Source organism: Camelus ferus, chromosome 27 (genome assembly GCF_009834535.1).
Source record: "Camelus ferus isolate YT-003-E chromosome 27, BCGSAC_Cfer_1.0, whole genome shotgun sequence".
NCBI classification, from domain to species: Eukaryota; Metazoa; Chordata; class Mammalia; order Artiodactyla; family Camelidae; genus Camelus; species Camelus ferus.
This window is the reverse complement of record NC_045722.1, coordinates 5,646,623-5,669,271: the sequence shown is the minus strand read 5'-3', so window position 1 is coordinate 5,669,271 and position 22,649 is coordinate 5,646,623. Positions and strand designations below refer to the sequence as shown.

The following is a 22,649-nucleotide window of genomic DNA, read 5'->3' as shown; positions in this document are numbered from 1 at the left end:
ATTCCATGTTTTTATAGTGCTATTGTAAATGGTTGTTTCCTCAGTTTTCAGTTTCCAATTGTTAATTATTTGTATACAGAAATATGATTTTTTATGACTTTCCTAAATTTACTGTAGTAGTACTCACAGATTTTTTGGTAGAGTCTTTGGGATTTTATACACAGAAAATTATTTCATTTGCAGATAAGGAGAGCTTTATTTCTTCCTGTTTAATTGCATTCCATTTATTTTTTTCTTCCTTTTCAGAACTGGCTATGACCTCTAGTACAATGCTGATATCCTCGCCTTGTTCTCACATTAGAAAAAAAAGCATTCAGGTTTTCATCATTAAATATGGTATTTGTTGTAGGGTATTTATACTTGCCCTTTGCCAGGTTGAGGAAATTCTTCTGTTCCTACTTTGTTGGGAGTTCTTTATCATGAATTGACACAGTATCTAACTATTAAGATAATTGTGTTTCTTTTTTCCTTTTTGTTTGACATGTGAATTGTAGTGATTCATTTTTGAAGATTAAAACAACCTTCTCTCCCCAGGATAAAGCATCCTTAGTCATAATGTATTGTCACTTCTACATATCGCTGGATTTGATTTGCTGCTATTTTGTTTAGGATTTTTGCATCTGTAATGGTGGGATCTTTCTCTGGTGCTGTCTTCAGCTTGTTTTGGTATCATGATAATACTGACTTTATAAATTGGGAGTATTCTTTCTTCTTTTATTTTATGGCTGAGCTTGTGGAGAATTGATATTATTTCTTCCTTAAATGCTTGGTAAGATTTGCCAGTAAAGGCATCTGGCCTGGAGTTATCCATAGTGGAAAGTTAATTTCCTTAATACATTTAGGACTATTCAGGTTATCTGTCTTTTCTTGAGGGCTTTGGTAGTTTGGGTCTTTTAAGATGGGCAATGGGGTGGAGAAGAAATATTAGTTAATCTATCTGGAAATAAAGATACTGACTATGCATTTCCCCATTTTGCATTAAACAAAGCATCTGCATCTTGTTTCCTTTTAAATATTCCACATATGAAACTTACCTGTGTTTTAGCACCAGTTATACAATGGTCCATTATCTATCATCAAAGAGTTCTAAAGAACCAGAATATTTCAAGTTTTTCTTCCAATATAGGATGTCAAACTAAGGAAAGGAAACAAAAGTTGGGCCTGACTCCAAGAATGAGTTTCTTAGGGATCAAGTGTTTCCTTTCATTTTTATAATTTGGTATTTTTAGATAAGCTTTCCTATGACCATGTGCCAGAATTGTTAATCTTCAAAATGAATAAGCCAGAATGGTGATACTAACGTTTTTTCTCCATTATTCCATTGCTACTGCATGGGGACAATTACTTCAGAATTAAAGGACCAGTGGGGTTAGATATAACTGACTTGTCTATTACAAGCATTTGTGCAGATTTCCAGTTTTTCACTGTTATAAGAGTGTGGTGGGTGAATTTCCCTTCTAGTGACAGAACTCTTTGCATTTATTATGCTCTTTAATTGCTACATATGTTTAGTGGTATTCTAGCTGATTGTCATTAACTTAAAACATTCACTGCTAATTACAGTTGGCACTGTAATCAAAGGGTAAAAATGTGTCCTCAACACCTACAGTAATCCTCACTTTCACAACAAGATTTCTATTTCTTTCTCCACCATCTCTCACACCAGGGCAGGCCCTTAGTGAAGGGATTTCTAAGCTCTACTCAAAGTCCAGATACACGTCCTCTTCCTGGGTCATCTCTCCATAGTGTTTTCAGAGGCTAATTCTTCCCACACGTCACAAATGACTTCTTACTACGTAGCACTGTTGTCTTGCCAGCAATACATGTGTAAAGGGAGCGTTTCTACCACATGGTATAGTCGTTTCTTGGTTGTGTGACTCTATTAAGAGACATTTCTGCTATAATGATCACAGTAGTAAAGAATTAAAAGAGCTAACATGAGAGGTGTAAGTCCACAGAAATAACTGTTTTCCCAACAAAAGTCTTAGAAAAATATATTTGAAAACCTACAGAATGATGGAATTACATTCTTCCAAAACACAATACAGAATTAACAAGATGACAGTGGCACTTTAGCTACCAAGAAGAAAACACAAGAGAGCAAAGCCACAACACAACAGTAAATCTCCACTACTGACCAGAGCATACCGCATACTCTTCAATGCTCTATTTTAAGCTCATATGAAAAAATACATCTAAGTGAATATCACACATCAATGAAAGATGCAAAATGCACATATAGTATATCACCATGTTGTTTATGAGTAGCTACGTAAGAATATATATCCATCAACCTCATAGAGCATTTTCTATGGAGAAGGAAGGATATGAATGAGATTCAAGAGACGTACAAAGAGGATTTCATTTGTTCCTAAATGGTTTTATTTCTTTTAATAGAAATGAAAATGTTAATTTTCAATTAATTCTTGGTAGTGAGATAATAGATGTTTGTTATATTATTCTGACCATTTTATGAATTCTTGGAATTTTTCATAATAAAAAAATTTAAGAGAAACAGAAATAACACCTAGCTACATTTCAGCTTAGAAGTAAAGCAGATTCATAAAAAAAGAAAACATGAGGAAGAACCTTCTTTCTTGGAGTAGAGTAACTGCTGACCAAAATACATTTTGAGCTATAAAGTTTGAAAAATACTTAAAGTGAGACTATCATTTCTGAGTAATACTGTCTGAGTAGATTTGCCTCCAAGAGCTTCCATTTCTTTATATGTAAAGCAAGGATGCTGAAATAAAATATCTTGCACAACCTCTTCAACTTTAAAAGTCTATGACTATTTTTCCCCTAGAGGAGATGGGTATATTTCTGTGTGTTATTTCTTTTGCCTAGAATTCTTTTCCTCTAGACTATTCCCTGGCAGTAAAATCCTATTTATCCAGTAACACTGCTTCCCTCATGCTTCCCAAGCAGGGAAGAGCACTGTCACAACTCTGTCCTCCTACCTCCATTAGCATTCGATACACGGCTAGATCTGTCTCTTCATGTGTTTGCCTGCCCTGTCAGACAGCGAGCCACTGATAACAGGACCTACACCGCTCCCTTCTTTGTATCCCCAGTACCTTCCACAGTGACATGTTTACAACCAAGAAAACGAGAATATACATAGCTTACGTAAACCTATGTTAGCACAAAGTAAGTTAATTTTTACTTTTTGCAAGTATTTCCCCCAAGTAAATGTGTGCTGAATGAATGAATGAGTTAGTATGTAAAATGGCATAAAGTTCACTCCATCAGTCAGGTAGGTTGATCATCCCACTAGAAGGTACAGGTATAACCCAGATCTCTCAATAGTCTCTCCAAAAAGATCCATCGGATCATTTCGAATTTTATGCCTGTAGTTTAGAAAGTAAGGATGACATAACTTTTCCTATTCTCTTTTTGCTTTTCATCACATTACACAGTGTTTTGCTTTGTTTTGTTTTGTTTTTTATAGAGGACATGAAACACTCTTCTTACTTATGCAAAATCTCAGAAACTTAACATACACTAAATCTTGGACTGAAAAACCATTACAAAGAAGTAACAAATTTGATCATATATATGTAGATAATGGGCAATTGGCCACAAGAGCTTTTTCAACTCCTGTTCTCAAAAGGGGGCTCAGCTGTATTTCCTATAGTGGAGGGGGAATAGCGTCATAACATGGAGGGGAGAGAGAACTTGGTGGAAAGCAGCCAGCAATCTGTCCCAAAAACCCAAGGAAAGCAGGAGGGTGGATCTCAGCACCCCTAGTACTTTCTTGGCCCAGTCTCCCCAAATCTGGCTCATGAAACAGTTTGTTAATAGGGAGATTTTGGGAATCAATGACATTGCCCTGGAAATCTGCCAGCCAGCCACAAGAACTAGAAATGCCCTTGACAAGATTTAAGCCAAAGCAGACAATTGCCATCAGATGGGATTTGGGGGTTGGGGGCAATGGAACTCAAAACTGCACCCTGAAAACTCCTAACCAGGTACCTGTGTAGCTCACCCTAGTAATTTCATTAAAGGTTACAGAAGTAACACGACCTTGCATTTTACAGGACTGAATTTTTTGGCCCACACTAATTATGATAGGTTTTTTAAAAAACTTTTTTTTTGAAATGGAGATTAACAAGCAGTTGCAAAGATAGTAGAGAAAAGCCCCATGTACCCTTTAACAAGTTTGCCCCAACAGCCACATCTTGCAAATGTAATATTATATTATACCCAAGAAACTGACTTGGGTATAATGTGTGTATATTCAATGTCCTTTTATGATATGTATAGATGACTGTAGCCATCACCACAATCAAGATACACACTATTCCTTCACTGCAAAGGTATCCCTTGTACTATCTCTTTATAATCACACTGACCCATCTGCCCCTCAATCTCCCCAAATCCCTGCAACAACTAATCTGTTCTTCATCACCATAATTTTGTCATTTTGAGAATGTTACATAAATGGAATCATACAGTATGTGACTCTTTGAGACTGGCTTTTTTTCACTCAGCCTAATGTCCCTGAGATCCATTCAAGCTGTGATGTGTATCAATAGCTCATTCCTTTTTTATTGCTGGTATCATATTCCACAGTGTGGATGTAGGGCAGTTCCTTTAACCATTTACCTATTGTAGGACATTTTGGCTGGTCCAATTTGTGGTTACTACAAATAAAGCTGGCATGAATAATCATGTACATGTTTTTATGTGGACGTAAGTTTCCATTTTACTGGGATAAATGGCCAAAAGTGGGATTGCTGGGTTATATGGTAAGTGTATGTTTAGTTTATAAAGAAACTATCAAATCATTTCCCAGAGTGTCTGTACCACTTTATATTCCTACCAGCAATGGATGAAAGATCTAATTTCTCTACATCCTCACTGGCATACTATTTTTCATTTTAGTTGTTCTAACGAGTGAATAGTGTTAACTCATCATGGCATTAATTTGCATTTCCCTAATAGCAAGTGATGTTGAACATCTTTTCATGTACTTATCTGCTAATGATATTAAAAGAGTATATCCTCTTTGGTGAAATATTTCTTCATATCTTTTGCCCATTTATGAATTGACTTGTTTTCTCAACTGTTAAGTTTTGAGAGTTCTCTAAGTATTCTACATCTGACTCTTTTGTCTTCTCATTCTTTTAACTGGGTCTTCTGCATAAAAAAGTTTTTAATTTTGATGAAGTCCAACTTACCCATTTTTGTTTCTTTTATGCGTTGTGTTTTGTTGTCATTATCTAATTACTCTTCACTAACCCCCAGATATTAAAGATTTTGTCCTATGGTTCTTCCTAAAAAGTTTTATAATAAGGTTTTACTCTTTACATTTAAATCTATGATCCATTCTGAGTTAATTTTTATATATGGTGTGTGAGACTTAGGCTGAGGGTTTCTGTGGGTTTTTTTAGCCTATGACTATCTGCATTATTTGATGAAGACGATCCATTCTCCACTGAATTGCCCTTTACACTTTTGCCTAAAGAAATCAGCAGGCTCTACTTGTGTGGGGCTGCTTCTGGGTTCTCTCTTCTGAACTGTTGATTTATATGTTGATAAAAATTTCTGCTAGGAGTTTATGAATTGAGTTAAGCCTATATATCAATTTAGGGAGAATTGGTATCTTTAATATGTTGAGTTTTGAGTATAAGTTTAATCATCTTAAACCTTGATAAGAACTTAATGTACTTAGTTTTCTATGATTAGGATGAGCAGTACCTATTTGAAAAGGACTATATATAAATTTTTAACAGAAAATTTATGCCATTAACATAAACTGGTCTATAGATTGACTACTATTTTAGTATCAGTTTCTGAGACTGAAAAACAATGAACAATTTTCTTGGGATAAAGAGAAAGGGAAATAAGACTTTAAGGGAGGAAAGTGGAGTAAAGAGATCAGTTTTGCATATTTTATCTTCCCCTGACCTCTAAGTCTTTATCTCAAATAAAATGTGGGTCGACTGATATCATCTTCAAGTAACTTAACCTTTACTTAGTAGTAGATTAAGTTATCTTTTCAATTTAATAAATAACACTTTAAGAATATAATCAAAACAATGATAAATTATTGACAAAATAAAACTGATGCTGCCAAAGACAAATGCTGTGTATCTTAAGGGAGCATAACTTTACAAGCTTAAATAAGAGTGGTGCTAATATTAAGACCTATCCTTTACCAGCCACTAGGTAAAGAAAAACTTCAACAAGTTGTATCGAACATTTGTAAACTAGAATAAACTCCTGGTGAAGAGTTCAGGTTAGGGAGTCAGACAGACCTGGCTGGCTCTACCTCTAGCTAGCAACTTGTAGGGCAATTTACTTAACTTCTTTGAGAGTGTGTTTTCTCATATGCAAAATGGAGATATTTAATAATAAGACCTATGCCAAATAGAGTCGTGAAGCTTAATTAAGATAATGCAGATTAAACACTAATCCCGATGCTTGGCATATGGTAATCACTCAATATACATTAATTACTATTACTTTTAATTCCTTTTTGTCTGGGCAAATTACACATAGGCGTTCCCTCCATAAGGATAGTTTTCCTAAATGAAAGTGTTGTAGAGGATGCTCTAAGTGCCTATTAAGCTTAATGAGTTTAAGATGCTTGATGGATATACTGCTTACAGTGGTCTTGCTGTTTACAAGAATTCTCCTACTCCCAAGAACCATAATTTTAAGCTAATGAAATGAACTTAGATAAAACTGGGTATTTGACTCAATGTTAACATAACTAGAATACCATTCTTAAAATTTTAGCCTTTTCAAAGCGGCCATGATAGTTTGCCCAATTGTACAAATTAGAAATCATCAGTTGCACAATCAGAATTCTGATTCCATTCCCTCTTCAAAAGTCAAAGTAGATGTAGGATTCTGGAGGCACTCATGATAGATGGGGCTAAGAAAGTTAAATATGTAAATGCAGGTGATCTTTTTAAATTCTATATATTTCATGCATGTGAATTTCATGACTTCTGAACTAAACAAGATGGGAGAACCAAGGCAGTTCTTTTCTTTCGTAGAGCTCAAGTTTTAATTTGATCTGTTCCTTGTCAATATTATAACTAAAAGCAACTTTGGTAGTGAAAAAAGTGGAAATTAATGATTAGAAAAATGCACTGCCCATGGATTTCAATGATCCTATCCATGGTTACCAAAAATCACTGACATGAATTTAAATGGAGTTAAGAGTTTGATAAAAAATGGTAAAAGTATCACAATAGAATTTTTGATGATGTTATTTGGTTTTGTTTCATTAATGAAACTGTGCTTATAAGAGATTATAGCATAAGATATAGTTAAATGTATAAAGAAAACAGATCATAAATAGAGAAGACAGGGAAGTTTGGTGACTTTCTACATATTATCTTAACTATGTAAGTGAACATTCAGCACTTTAATTTCTGCTGTGCTTCAAAAGTTACTTTTTTCAACTTTAATTTTTTAATGGTTGAGGACTAGAAAGAATTTACTAGACATTTTTAAAAGGCTAAATGCTGCTACTTGGCTAGTAGTGACAAGAGCACAGGAAGTTCTAATTATGCCATAAGTAGAGGTTTAATCAATAATTGAGAATTTTTAAAAAAATGTTGAGGTATTTTCTATCCAGGTTAATGTTAGCACAGGAAAGAGTGATTCAAATATTCATTTTTTACATACTATTTATCCTGGATGACACCTGTCAATTTGAATCATTTCCTTAAAGTAAAAGGCCCTGCATGTTTTAGAATCATTAGGACTAGTAATTAATACTGTATTTGATTTTTCATATGTCCTGATTCATAGTAAGGACCTAGTTTTAGTCAATTGCACTCACTCACCAAGACACAGTGACTCAAGCAAATGATTATTCCTCAAAATCAGAGTAACAGACTTCCAATGAATAAAAGTTCTAATTGCACACTATAATGCCATAAAAAAAAAAAAACTGCAACCATCTGAGTCTTTACAAAACATGCACTGAAACAATTTTGGCCTAAGATCAAGGAAATTTAAGAAGACTGACAAAGAATCTTAAGTCATTCCATAATTGGTTTCCACTCTACTTGAAATGTAACAGTCACTGCAATTTCACAAGAAGAAATAATTTTATAATCCTTTCAGATTAAATGAAGATGTCAGATGTAAAAGGAAAAAGATCAAGGGACCAGATGTCACATAAAGAAACTAAAAAACAATGTGAAATAAAGTTCAGAAAACAAGACTGAAAAGCTCTGCATATGTGATGGGCTACAACTACTTAGGTCACCTGGGTTATTCCTATGAAAGGAAAAAATATTTCATAAAAGTTGGACCTATAAGTGTAATATTACTATGCCATATTTTTACTCAAATAAATCTATCTGTTTCTAAGTTAAGAAGTTCATAACCTGGGAAAAAAGCAACAATTCTTTTGGCTAATATTAGGGTCACATATGAAAATCCAAAAACCAGACTATGCTAAATAAGTTATAAAATTACCAGCTTTTTCTATTGTTTGGTATTTGTAAGGTAAATGTTTAAACTTAAAAAGAAGTCCTTTCAAGTCATTTAAAGTTCTTGATAGAAATGTAACATAATATGAGAATTCTGGTTACCATTTAAATCTGAAGTACTTCATCCATTTCGGTAACAAAGGTGATTTTAGCAGCTATCAGTACATTCCTTTAAACTTTCAAAGTGCTTTGGGTCCTTCCAGGATGAAAGTCCTCTCTTCCTCGCCTCTCATTCCTTAACTTATTCTGAAGATAGCAATGTTTACTGCAAGAGAACAACAACAAAAAATAGAGCTAAACTGGAGAGTTAAACTAGTTTTAATATATTGGACATTATTCTTTCCTTTAGGATAGTCTTAATTTCACCCTTTCACTCAGTATTTATAATTAAAATTATTCTTTTAAGAAGTAACTTCTTCACTTAGGAGGAGACATGAATAGAATCTCACACACTGAAGAGCTATCCATGTCATACCTAAGAACCAACTAATGTACAAGAGTCAAACTAGCACTGATGCACTTGAGGCTTTCTAAGACTTCATTTGATTGTCTTCATATATTTCTTTTTTTTTACTAGAAATATAAAAATGAGAAATATTAAACTCTATTTCACCCTCATAAAAATCCAATTCTAAAAGTCACATTGTCCAACCTTGATATAGCCTCTGTAAAATATGACAGTAGACATCTCTGATTGCAAAAATTTCTCAAACAACTTTGCAGTTTTACTTTAGGCTTAAGTGTGAAATATATTTCTAATTCAGTATGCAAAGTATCACAAAAAATTAAATTAATAAATTCCTATCTATTTCTGACTCTTAAGCATCAACTATGTGCATGTTTAAACTATGTGTGTTTAAATCCCTAATTTGTTTTTTCTATAACACAAAATACAAGAAAATAAGTGGAAGAATAAAAAAGAAAATGAAAGATAATGAGACCACTTTTAAATGATTCTTGGTTGCGCTTACATATTGTAGAACTGACTCTTTCAATAAATTTTAAGACAACAGGAAAGCATTTTTAAAAGTAGATTTTTCCAAAAACGGACTTAGGAACATAGAAAACAAACTATGGTTACCGAAGGGGAAAGGGCACAGAAGGATAAATTAGAGGCTGGGGATTAACAGATACACACTACTGTATATGAAATAAACAGCAAGGACCTACTGTATAACACAGGGAACTATATTCAATTTCTACAGTAATGTGTATATGTTAATCCCAAACTCCTAATTTACCTCTCCCCCTGACCCCTTCCCCTTTGGTAATAAGTTTCAAGATTTTTAAATAGTTGGAAAAAAAGATCAAAAGAAAAAGAATATTTTTAGGCATAAAAATTATATGAAATTCAAATTTCATTTTTGATAAATAAAATCTTACCAGAACATACCAGTCCATTTTAAAATATATCATTATGGCTGCTTTTGTACTATAACGCCTGAGTTGAGCTGTTGCAACAAGGACCGTGCAGCCCACAAAGTCTAAAATATACAATATCTGGCCCTCTCCAGATAACAATACCATTTCCTGACATAAAGTACATATACTCAACAGTTATGCTCTAAAATGATAGGAATTATATTTTAAAACACTAGATCAAATGGTATATTAACCTTTTTAGGTTAAAAAAAAAACAATTGCTTGAGAGCTTCAGAATTTTCTAAAGGTGTTAGCATTAAACCTCATTCTAGAATGATTCACTTTCTGCTTTTGAGGCCATGATGAAATAAACAGGTCCAGAATAATCCTTCCACTGCAAACTAGAATACAGTATAAAACATAGGAGAGGACTATTTTCAGACACAGGCAGTGAAGGACTGTGATCCCTGAAAAAAGGGACACAAACAAGGCGAGCCCTACCATCACCCAAGGCTCTCAGCCAGGAAGCAATTTACCACTCCACTACGGGAGGAAGAACCCAAATAGAGCCTAGCAATCTTGTTGACCTGAGGAGATGGAGAAAAAAGCGCAAAGAGGCCAAGGTAGCTAGAATTTATGAGGCAGAGTTCCAGAGAGCAGGAAAAGAGTTCCAGTAATTTAACTGAGGGTTCCCTTGAGAATTTAGCTAAATAAAAACCTGTACATGAGAAGGGTAAAATTTCTTGAGACAAGCCAAGAAGAACTTCTAAAGAAAAAAAGTTACCAGGGACTTCTAAGATGAAGTATTCTCAGAGCTGACATGAGGCCAAGATTTCAACAAGTTCCCTCTAGCAAGAAGGGAAAAAGCTCACTGAATGATACAAGGCTACCAGCAGTGACCAAGAAGGGCCACACCACAGAATTAGGGGGAAAGAAGCCCTAGAATAAAGGTACTCTAGACCCCCCCCCCCGAAAGGAACGTGGAAGCCTAGAAAACCTAGAAAGGATCAAATTAATATGCAATTTTAAATGCCTATTACAAAAAAAAATCCAATACTCTTTGAAGGAATGCCACAAAATCAAGAAGTCAACATGTAAAATTCACAAATATCTGACATTTAATTAAAAATTACTGGACATATACCCTCTCTTTCTCAGCACTACCTACGGAGGTGGCAGCCATCTCCTAGTCGGCATCATGGACGCCCCCAGACCCCTTGTGAAGCCCAAGATCATCAAAAAGAGGACCAAGAAGTTCATCTGGCACCAGTCAGACCGATACATCAAAATTTAGCGGAACTGGCGGAAACCCAGAGGCATTGACATCAGGATGTGCAGGAGGTTCAAGGGCCAGACCCTGATGCCTGGCATCAGCTATGGGAGCAACAAGAAAACAAAGCACATTCTGCCCAGCGGCTTCCACAAGTTCCTGATCCACAATGTCAAGGAGCTCAAAGTGCTGCTGATGTGCAACAAACTTTACTGTGCTGAGATTGCTCACAACGTGTCCTCCAAGAACCGCAAAGCCACTGTGGAAACGGCAGCCCAGGTGGCCATCAGAGCCACCAACTCCAACGCCAGGCTGCGCAGCGAAGAAAACGAATAGACAGCCCATGCACGTTGTATTTGTGTTAATAAAACCACGAAACTCAAAACAAAAAATTACTGGACATATAAAGAAGAAAATGTGGTCTATAATCAGAACAATATCTGTCAACACAGAGAGAGACCTGGAAATAACAGATACAATAGAATTAATAGGCAATGACATTGAAAGGATATTGTAAGTACACTCCATATTCAAGGATATAAATGAAAACAGGGACACAGTGAAGACAGAAATCGGGGTTTTTCAAAAAAAAAAAAAAAAACCCAAAGAGAACTTCTGGGGATAAAATATACATACAATATCTGAAATGAAAATTTCACCAGATGAGATAAGCACTTCAGAAAAAAGAGATGAGTGAACTTGAAGACATAGTCAATTACACTTACTCCTAAACCAGGAATAAATAAAAACAACAATTAAATCAACTAGACCTGGTTTTTGCCATCTCCTTCCCGCTTTGTTTCTGCTATTTGTACGCTGTAGTCATTACTACTTTTGTACTTGGAAATGTTTGTTTTTCCTGCTTGGGTTTGTTTCATAAATCACTGAATTCTCACTTTTGCCCACAACAGGACTTCATTACAGGATGTAATTAATTCCACCAAACCAAGACAACATGGGGAACTTTAGGCTGAGAGTCAGTCACTTAGTCTAAGCTCAGCTGTGTGACCCTAGACCAATTCAGTTGCTCATCTGTACCATGATGATGATAATATTTAATCCACAAGATTGAGGTGAAGCTTATATGAGGTTAATATACATGAAAGAGCTTTGGATGTTGAAAGCGTCATACAAATGTAAGGTAAGTTTCTTCATCTACCATATTGGAGGATTCAGTTAGATGATCTCTAAAGACTTCCCACCTCTAAAAATTCTTTAATATTTACATATGAAGCACATAAAAAAATCTACTTACTGTTGGGATAATTTCATAGTTGTAAGAGACTTAGGGAATAATTAACTCAACCTTCTCATGTCACAAAATGAGTCCAAAAACAGGCTAAGAGACACATAAGTCAATAGGAAAGTTGGGAGTAGGAAAGACTCAGACCTGACTCCCACTGTACTGCTCCTTCGATCACGTGATAGAGGCTGCTCACTATCTTGTGACTTTAAACTCTTACTCTCTCTTCACCACAGCTTAAACAATTATCTTTCAAACTGAATACAATGGAAAGCTTATTAAGAAAATGTAAATATTATTTTGGTAAAGATGATTTAACTGTTAAACCATTCTGTTAAGAATGTTTACAAATGACACTAACAGCAGAAGGAGCTTAGGTCAAACCGTCCAGCTCTTCATCTGGTTTGTGTGATACTCAGTTTTAAGTCAATAGGTTATGATGTAAAACCCATGTAACCTTTCCCAATAAAGGGTTTTAATTCTGCTTTTGTTACTTACTAGCTATGTGATTTGGGGCAATTTATTTCTCTGATCTTCAGTCTCTTCAACTTTCTTTAAAACAAGGATAATACCAAGTATGCCACTTGGTTATTGTGAATTAAATGAGCTAGCTCGTGTTAAGACCCTATAACAGTGTCTGCCACATAGTGAAGTGCTCTGTAAATATTAGTTTCCTTCTCTAATCCCCTGAACTTTAGGAAAATAGAAAATGTTTCCTCTCCTTTTACTTCATCAGAAAGATTCCTTAAATTAAATACACGGGGTCCTGGTCCTCAACTTCTGTTATCAGTAGTTGTACAACTAAATCTAAATAAAATGAGGGGCAATGTGACATAATGGAAAAGGGGGTTTGAAGTCAACAAATCTGTGTCTGAATCCCAGTTTGACTAAGAGCTTTGACCCTGAGCAATTTATCAAACCTCTCAAGCTTCTTATCTGAAAATGAGACTGTTAATCTAGCTTTTTATCATTCTGTCATTCACATTCCCAGACATCGCAAATACTTAGAAAGGAACATGTCTTACTCATCTTTGTCTCTTCCATACTAAGGCAAGGCTCAAAATTATAAGGTCTGCTGCTAGAAAAAGGCAGGAGATTTGAAATCAAGGGATTCAAGACTAGAATAAACAATTTACATTAAGAAAAGTAAAGTACAGGGGGGAGGGTGTGGCTCAAGTGGTAAAGCGCATGCTTAGCATGCACAAGGTCCTGGGTTCAATCCCCTGTACCTCCTCTAAAAATAAACAAACCTAATTACCTCCCCTTCACCACCACAATAAAATAATTAAATAACATAATAATAAATTAAGAAACAAAATTACAAACCCAGTTTAGTTGGCTCCAGCTCTAGGTACTATGTCATTGCTTCCTTTTTTTCCCTTAGAAATGGACTTCAAATATTCTTTTCCTACAGGGAGATGCAAAGTGGGGAATACATATTAGTGAAGGTCATTTGAATCACACTTTAAAACTAAGAATTCTTTAATTTACCATAAGGCAGTACTTACCATAAGTCAATACTCATTCTATGTAATGGACTTGTTTTAAGTGATAAAATAACCAAGAGGTGTTTTAGTTTAGTTTTAGTTTCAGTTTAGAAAATATTACAGGTTTAAAAAGCCAAATAGTAATCTTACCTCAAAAAATTAGTTTCAATGAGTAACAATACTTTGTTGAAGATGATTTAACTACTCAGAATAGGATTGCACGAAGCACTGTAGTTCATTTCATTATGCAAAAACACCTCCAGAGCTATAGCTCTTAACTTTTGAGTGAAGGGTGAGTGGTAAGGTATATGAAACTGAGAATCAGATGAAAGCTAGGAATTGCATGCCCAGAAAAATGCACATACATGCATCATGTTTTGCATATAATTTTAGCTGAGTCAAGTATCCTGTGGATCACTAAAACCTGTTAGTAGACTCGAAGCAACTGGTTTTTGAGTTTTTCAAAATGTAGACTTACAGGATTTTAGAATTTTTTTAAATTGAAGCACAGTCAGTTACAATGTGTCAGTCTCTGGTGTACAGCACAATGTCCCAGTCATGCATAGACATACATACATTTGTTTTCATATTTTTTCCATTAAAGGTTATTATAAGATATTGAACATAGGTCCCTGTGCTATACAAATTTTTTAAAATCTATTTTTATAAATAGTGGCTAACATTTGTAAATCGCAAACTTCTAAATTTATAAGCAATTTGGTAATCATCTAATACAAACTGCTAAGAGAAAAATGAAGAAACAGTGGTCCAGAAAGATAAAAAGAATTAATAAAAGAAAAAAAAAGCCTTACTGCACTCAGGAAACAAGAGGTGTCCAACTACCATGCTAATCCATATTAAGACTGACAATGCAGAATTTCTATAAATGTATGCCTTTGGGTCAGAGTAATTATCACAATGGAACCAGGACAGGAGACTTTCAAATGTCTTTTGGTCTAAACACATGATAGATCATCATTTGTGGTTAAGAAAATGAAACGTGGAATTATATAGACGTGAAAAAGTTGATCAAGTCATTTAACCTTTCTTAGCCTCAGGTTCTTCATAACCAAATGTCAATGATAAAACCTACCTTCACAGGATTATTTTAAGGATAAAATCAGGTAACACATATAAAGTATTTAACACAGTGCCTAGTACATAGTAGGTGCTCATGAAATGACATGAATTTTTAAATATTTTTGGTAAGAAAAATACCATATGATATCACTTGAATGTGAAATCTTAAAAAAAAAAAAAAGAAGAAGACACAAATGAACTTATCTACAAAACAGAAACAGAATCACTGACATAGTAAACAAACTTATGGCTACTGGGGGGTAAAGGGGGTGACAGGGATAAATTGGGAGTTCAAGATTCACTAATACTAACTACTATATATAAAATAGATAAACAACAAGTTCATACTGAATAGCACAGGGAACTATATTCAATATCTTGTAGTAACCTGTAATGAAAAAGAATATGAAAACAAATATACGTATGTTCATGTATGACTGAAACATTATGCTGTACACCAGAAACTGACACAATGTAAACTGACTATATTTCAGTTTTTAAAAATCCTAAGAATATTTCTTGTCAAGTCATGGAATTGAGTAAAATATGAAATAAAACCTCAAAGTAAATGAGATGCTTTCCAGCTGAATAAAATAAGTAGCAAACATTTGCTGAGTATCTGCTATACAGTATACTATTCAAGGTGTTACTGAGGATACAAAAAGGATAAAGTTGTCCTCCTTTCAAGGGGAATTAGGCAAAGACACAGAGCTTTTTCCTTCTCAGTTTCCATCTTGGGTTCCTCTTTTTCCTTTCCCCTAGGGCTCAGCTTTTTGCTCACTTCATACTCTACCACAGGACTGAAGGACCCTCACATGAATACCTCTAATCCTGACCTTTCACCTGAGCATCAGATTCCAATTTCCCCACCTGAAAGTACCAGAGGCATAATATGTTAAAAGCTTTCCTTAAAATCTGTTCCTTCTTTAAATTCCCTGTTATACCATAGCCACCTAGAAACCAAAAGTCTGACAGTAATCTCACATTTACCAATCATTTAAAATGTTTGTTTGATTTCTACTCTAAATACTTTCCAAGTATACTTCTTTAACTTTATCCTATTAAGAGTATTCAAATCCAGGTCATTATCTCTCAATATGACTAAATCAGTAATCTAACTGGTCTACCCACCTCTACGCTCATCCTACATCAAAATCATTTACCATTCTGCCATCAAAACGACCACTCTAAAATGAAAATCTTGCCACACCATGTATATGTCAAACCCTTCAATGTCTATTATCCACAGAATAAAGCCTAAGTTCACTCACAAAACAAATGCCCAAGCATGACCTATAAAATCCTCAAATGACTTGGTTCATGCATATCTCTTCAGTCTAATTTCTTATCTCCCACTTTATCACACCACAGCCATACTGAACTATTTGTCAAGCCTCATGCCCTTCTCTTTGCCAATATAACCTTATACCCCTTCCATGAATAGAAAACTCCTACTTGTTCTTCAAGATTCAGGTCCAGGATCACCTCCTCTGGGAAGCCTCCAGAGTATACTTTCCTACCCCACCAAGCTCACACATTTTCCAGCAAGCACTCAGGAAATATTTGTTAAACTAAACTGAAACTAAGCAAACTAATGACAAAGCAGCAAATAATTTATACATATAAAGCCAGTGAGAAGGGAAAACTAGATGGATTTCAGTGTTTCTTTGGAGAAAAAGTCTTGATCTGGGATATGAGGAGTAATCGGTCACAGATTGTTGAAGAAAGGAAAATATTTGAGTGAGTAAAACAGACATGACACACGTAGACAAGAAGTGGATAAGGCAAGACTTGAGGGACAGTAAACAGCAAATATAAACTCACAGATGCAGCCGTCCTGTACAAAGATGTTTAGAGACCACAACCAAGAAATCATCAAAGATTTTAAAATAGTTTTCTCTGAAATTGTATGACATACTTATCATTGACAGACATTAACCTGCACTTTCATTAGAGATACTAGTTTAGAAAGATATTTTCATCTTTTAGTTAATCCCTCACATTTTTATAAATTTGAGAAGGTACTCCCACTTAATTAGTATGTACTGAAGAACTTACATAAAATCCTGAAATTATAACATATCCCTATATGGCATAATAGCTTACTGAAATTGGAATAAGGTAACACAGACTCCCTCAGTTAGGTCAAGGGCTAGTCGATCTCATTAAATAATCTTTAATATTAGAGCATTAGGCTGCTCCAAATCAGCAGGTGAAAATGAAAATATAGTAAGCTTAATGTCAATTCACAGGAATTGAATTGTAGGTATTTTGCTTTCTGAATGCAGAACTAAAGAATATCAATCCTGCAACTTAAATAAATACACTAGTCATAGTATGGAATGGACCTATGAAGTACTCCCATATAAAGAGTGAAGATTAAGGTTATCTACCAAGAGTAAGAAGAGGGGGAAAATACTGTCATCCCTGAACTATACTTCATGACACAAAATCTACTGCTTGCAGTAAAGCCAGAGAAGACTCACCCTAACACATTAACTAGAAAATCACACATTAGTCAGAAGAGGATCAAATTATAAGAATAAATAGAATAAACCAGCTATCCCAATAGGAGCATCTCTTCATGAATGTCTGTATCGTTTTTATTTTATATACTTAATATATCTGTATAAGATAGTAACAACCCAAGGCACATCTTCTATATCAAGAGGAGAGGTGATTAGAAAAGAGATTTATATTAGCAAGCACAGAAGCACTTTGGAGCTTAAAAATCACTTGCATGGATTTGTATGTCTTCTTGCCCTTGTCTCTGTAAACACCAATTCCCTGCTTTCAGATTTGCAGACAGGAAAAAGCAAGATACAAAGCTCAACGTTAATTTTCAACATAACACTGATGTTATGTCAGAAGATATGGGTGATTCTCACTCTCACATAATACCTGTCATTTTAAAACACCCCTACTGATACGAACTAACATTAGTGAATGAAAGGTTAAAAAATCCTTTTAGGCTGCTGTCTTTGAGCAAATTGACAGATATGAATGCACAAACGCTAGTCTTGGATTATGAAATCCCCTCACACATGAACACCACTGTAAAATAAATTTCTCAAAGAGAAGATGGAATGAAAATGTTGCAAGCTTGCTAAAGAGAATAACATCAAGCTATAAAAGAAACTGGCAGCCTACCAACATGATGTTGACAAACACGTTATGCTCAGGTGCACTGTAGATGATCATTTAGATGCTGTCAGGCAATGCCACCTATATTTCTTCAATATTCCATTTTTATTTAAAAAAAAAAACCCACTGGCTTAGGGAATATGGAATCATCCATCTGTAACAGCACACTATTTTTTGTCTGATATGGATTTATTTTTTCAAAAAGAAAAGAGAGCTATATATCCTGGGATAACAATCGCCACCATAAATTGGGACTAATGTCTGCATTGTACATGGTAAGGATCATTCATTAAAGAGTAGCAGCTTTTACACACAGTCAATCCTTGCTATTTGCGGTAGTTATGTTCTATGAAGTTTCCACAAACACCGAATTACTGAATCATGTGCTTCCACTGCTTCCAAGAAATGGGAAATACGGGGCCTCTGCTTACATTTTATCAACCTATCAATATGTATAAGTTTTTAAATGTGTACTTCGGTTTAAAGATACCTTAATTAATATACACTGTTGATTCATTAAAACTGAACCTGCAGCCAACAGGGTAACTCATAACTGAACAAAAACTTATCTAACAAGCGTATTTCCTCTATTAGGCACATCACAACCTTCATGTGCTTGGGAACATTACACAGTACTTCAGCACAACAGCTGGGGGGCATGTCTAACAGTGAAATCACCCCCCAAAAAGCACAAAATGTGAAAAACATGGAACTAAGGCGACTGCAAAAAAGGATGCTTCATTACAGTATGAGTGTTAAAACAAGAAGGCAAGGTGTCACCTCGTCTGACCTCAGCTGAGAAAGTGCACATCAAGCAACTCAGTTTTGGGGCTGTTGTTCTGGGTTTTTTTTAACCACTCAGTTTATGTCTGCAAATGATCGTGAAAATACCATAGTTATTGATCTGGGAGTTACAAATACATTTTAGAAAGTAGGTATATCTGCAATTATGGAATCCACGAATGAGGATCAAATGTGTATATGTGCGTATATATGTGTATGTGTACCTGTGTGGACATACACATACGTATATATGCACACATATATGTGTGTGTATATATATATATATATGAATGACATGTGACATATGACACATCTGATAGGAAAGATAAGTTATGAGACTCTCTAGTCTGAGACTTTCCTAAGTCTGTATTTCCTTTTTGTCTCCTAGACGCTTCCACCTGAATGTCCTATCAGCACTTCAAACTTAAAAGACTAAGGTGACCTTCTGCACTTACCATAAACCTGTCTTCTGCTATATTATGTCTCCAATATTAGCACCATCATCACACCTACTCAAGTCATTGTGACTCTGATTCCCTTCTCCACATTGTACCCAGGAAGCATCATGTTGATTCTTCCTCTGAAATATCTCTTAAGGTTATCTCCCCCTGCCCAAGCCCACTACAGTTATCACTAAATGCCTTCCTATTATTTTGGACCATCCTTACAGCTTACTGTCTTCCCTCTCCACCCTCTACTCCAGAATCACAGGTGATTTACTGTCAGTATTATTTTTCCAAGACTTAATTACACTCTTCACTTCCTGGTACCTGTAAGATGAGCTTGAGATTCCCTGGTACGGTATACATGTTCTTTAACAACATGGCACCAAATCATCTTCTTAGACTCATCTACTGACACTTGTCTCTGATAAGCTCTATATTCTAGCCATAGTGATCTATTTCCCATTCTCTGAATATCTCATACTTTTTAAAGGCCCTTTATACATGTTGGAAGTTTCACTAGTAATCTTCTCTCTTTCGTTTTCTACTTGCCCTTAAAGCCTCTGCTGATGTCACCTCCTCTGTGAAGTCTTTCCTGATGAGCCTCTGACTCCACCTCAGGCCAAGTTAGTCACTGTCTTCCCTGTGCTTCCACAGTATTTTTGTAATATTTCTATTATCTAATTCCTTAACTTAAGTTCTAATTACTAAGGCGGAAAGTGTGAGAATTTACCAAGTTGGCCAAATATTGATTGACTATTGCAGTTGGGTGATGGGGATTCATGATACAACTGTGTACTTCAGTGTGTATGCTAAATGTTCATTAAAAGAAAGGTAAAAACTTGAGAGGGAGAGGAGAGAGGAGGGGAGGGAAGGAGAGAAAGAATCTGTCTACAAGTAATTGAAAATCTGACTTAAACAAACAGGGCATTAATCCCACCCCACCCTACCCCGTAAGACGTCTCCAGAGACAGGCAGACAGACTAGCTTTGGTACAGGGGCTCGAGAAGGTCATCAAAGACCAAGGCTCTTTCTATTTTTTTGCTCCACTAAGTGTGTTGATTTTTTGCTTTAAAGCTGTCTGCTACAGATGCAGGCATTACCTCCACATTCAAGGCAGGAAAAAGGACATTGCCAGTCACACCATTATCTCTTTAATATGAAAAACAAAGGCTTTTGTCAGTGCCCTCAGCAAACGTAGTTTCTATCACATCATCTGTGGCTGCTGGGTCATCGACAGTGTCTCGATGGCCTCATCTCCTTGAGAGCAGAGACTATTTTTGTACGTTAGCAACCAATCCAGTGTCTAGCACATAGAGGTTCTTTGTATCTAATGAATGTATGAGTCTAATAAAGGAAACAGTAGCAAGTATCATAACAGAAGAACTCTGCTTTCCTAATTTTCTTTTCTTGTTATACAATATAATAGAAGTGCTTAAAAAGTGCCAGTGCTGCACAAATAAGGAATTATTAGTCTTACAGTGGTTTGACATCTGTAATCATGAAATATTTTCCAATGATTGCTCCCTTTGTAGAGTAACAGAGGACTAACAAAGAATAGAAACCTGAATTTTTGTCCAAGCAAAAACAATCTTGACGAACCTCAGTTTACTTAAAAGATAATGTTTGTTTCCCAGGGTTGTTCTGAAGATAAAGTAAACATAAATAATACGAATGCATTCTTAAATATATAAAACACTATAAACCCTTGCATTTTAAAACTAATGGATGTGTTAAATCTTAAGAGGAAACTTATAGTTCTTATGTAGTTTACGTTACTGTTAGATACCATCTGTCACACAAACAATATGTATGAATCAAAAATTAAACACTATCAGTATCTCGTATGGATGCCAGACATTCCACAGTTAGATGAGATTCTGGACTTGGCCCTGGTTCTTTCGTGACTATAGGAAGTAACCTAACTGTACCTTACATTTATACCTCATTAAGGAAAGAATGCTTTATATAATAAAACTGGTGTCTCGATGCAAATATATAATGCACACAATTTGTAAAGCAGGATATGAAAAACAAAATAAATTGGTTAACACAGAACAGATGACATCAAATCCCAATTCATCAATTAATAATCACTACCAATAAATGAACACTACTAAAATAGGTCAAGGTCCTAAAGCACTTTTAAGTTAAATCAAGTGAGAAATAAAACAGCAGAGCATTGAATACTAATTTTCCCCTGGCTTTAATAACTCTGACTGAGCTTATAAAGAGTACCCCTCAGGGTGACCTCACAGCTCATATGCATAGGCAACACTGGTGATCAGAACTATTTCTGATAAATGATAACCTCAATGGCCTGTTTTCCAAGTTTTTACTAAGCTGTATATTTCCTCATATATAAGAATGTTTTATTAAAATAAGCATCGTGTATATACAACCAAAAAACAGTAGCCAATGTTAAAGAAGAGAAAAATGACAGCTCTAAATCAATAAAAATCTCCACAGAATATTGTAGTAAAAACTGATGCCTCTTCACTTTTATTGGATCTGGAGACAATAGCTGCTTTGAAGAAAAACATGGTCTTCTGTCAAGTCTACTTAATTAACTCTCACTTCTCAAACATTCAAATGCCTTAACCTTATTATTAAAGGCTTACCATTTCCTGATTCATTTAAGCAGAAACTATTCTCTGTGTAGGTTACCATGGAATTATTTAATACTGAAAACTGACTCATCTTAACACAAAAAAACTGCATCAAGACTGTAAGCTAGTAAATTCCAGCAGAGCACTGCATAAAGCATCATTAGGTCATAAACAGAACTGAAAAATTCCAACCATGGATCAAACTTCTTATCATACAGTTATGCCTACAGGAGGAACATCTATTTTGATAAGAAACCAAAATGTTAGAATGGTAAGAATGAGCTTATGTTTTATAGCTGTATCTACCCAGTTTCAACTACATCAATTCTTGTTTTTAAACAGGGAGAAATAGATTATTTCTCTTCTTGTTTTATCTGTATACATAGCTTTATTAGCTGAAACTTCTGCAATATTTCTCCAATAAGAATTGGAAGTACCTGATATAAGCAATAAATTCTTTGTCAATGTTTGTAAAAATATAACTTGTATGTTATATGTTTATGATGATTAGCTATTTAAAATATTTAACTTTGCAGATGGATGAGGAAGTATATTAAAGATTAATTGTTCTTTAAAACATCATTTTCTCTCATTAAAAAAAAGATACTATATTAATAAAAGGTTTAACACTAGCAAAAAGATATAACACTTATAAATGTTTATGTACATATTAATCGCCCATCAAAATATATGAAACAAAAATTGACAAAATTGAAGGAATAAATAGATAATAATTGCTGGAGTTACTCCAACTATTAATACTCCA

General features: G+C 34.9%; 1 protein-coding gene and 1 pseudogene across 1 annotated transcript in view; one reads left to right on the top strand and one right to left on the bottom strand.

Moving 5' to 3' along the window:
* Positions 1-22,649, bottom strand: part of PEAK1 (pseudopodium enriched atypical kinase 1) — a 204,726-nt gene that overhangs the window by 101,954 nt on the left and 80,123 nt on the right. Inside the window, 2 exon segments of the mRNA XM_032468993.1 lie at positions 8,565-8,727; positions 13,664-13,745. The gene's annotated coding sequence lies outside the window, so the exon portion shown is untranslated.
* On the top strand, positions 10,977-11,491 carry LOC106729450 (annotated as a pseudogene).